The 1,168-nt window shown below is 35.5% G+C and overlaps 1 pseudogene; it reads left to right on the top strand.

Moving 5' to 3' along the window:
• The first annotated feature begins 623 nt into the window (after positions 1–623).
• LOC141411101 (small nucleolar RNA U3) lies at positions 624–827 on the top strand (annotated as a pseudogene).
• Positions 828–1,168: the final 341 nt, after the last annotated feature.

The raw sequence follows: 1,168 nt of genomic DNA, 5'->3' as shown, positions 1-1,168 counted from the left end.
TTTCATATCCTTGCACTCCATAACACGCCTATGACGGTGATTTTCAGTGGCTTATGTCTGTTGTCCATGTATTGCCCTTCTTCATATATAAAGGACAAAAATATATACACATTTATACATTTTAAGTAATAAACATGCACTTATAATGTTAAACATTTATATACATAGAAAATATTCACCATACATACGCCATACACATATCTTTTTGCATATTTATATTTTTAAGTGTGTGTAAATATATATAATTCTTCAGAAAGTAAGTGCATTTAAACTATCAAGATTTTGTTCATTCAAGACTATACTTTCAGGTATCATTTCTTTTTTTTTTCATTCTTATTAGCATATGTTCACTGTACAAGAGGATTCACTGTGACAATTCCAAATAGGCTTACATTGTACATTGTTTAGCTCTCCCTCACCATCTCTCCCCCTGGACTCTCTCCCCATCCCACTTAAAGCAATTGCAAGACATTTCCTTGTTCTATTTCATACATGCATATGAAGCCAATCAACCGTGTTCCCTCACCTTCATTTCCTCCAGTCTCCCCCCACAATACCCCCACACTGTATCTACTTTGCAAACCTGTCTTTCATTTTTAATTCCATAGTCACTGTTCAGAGGAGTTTCTTGATGTTCAAGGATCATTTCTATCGTTTGTTACCAGAGAAGTTTTCTCTGGCTATGCAGAGAACCACAAGGAGGAGATGCAGCCTTTCCCCTGAGCATGAAGCCGACCCTAGGTGCTGCTGAATGTCACTGCCATTTGCCATTAATGATGGTGCTTTCTCCTCACGAGAGTAAGAGGAAAGAATGCAGTCTGAATGGCTTCCTTTACAAATTTATTTACTCAGTATGTATGAAAATCTTGGACAAACACTACTTCTAGTCTTGCTTGAGGTACTAAATGTTAACGAAGAAGAATGTGAATAAGGTAACTTCATTGACTGTTATGGAAACACTTGCCAAATTTAATTGTTATATGTCTGAGGAAAAAAAAGACCAGCTCTAAATTCAAAAATTTTGGTTGCAATCAAATAAGAAAAATTCAAAGTGCTTGTGGAAGGGACAATGTTAACAGTAGCAATCAATATATAAAAAGAGACAGGGGTTTTATTACATCTTCATGTAAATATTTGAGAACTTTCCACCTTAAACTGAGGTTCTAGG

Source organism: Castor canadensis, chromosome 9 (assembly GCF_047511655.1).
Source record: "Castor canadensis chromosome 9, mCasCan1.hap1v2, whole genome shotgun sequence".
Lineage (NCBI taxonomy): Eukaryota > Metazoa > Chordata > Mammalia > Rodentia > Castoridae > Castor > Castor canadensis.
The sequence above is the reverse complement of the archived record's forward strand: the minus strand, read 5'-3'. Positions and strand labels throughout refer to the sequence as shown.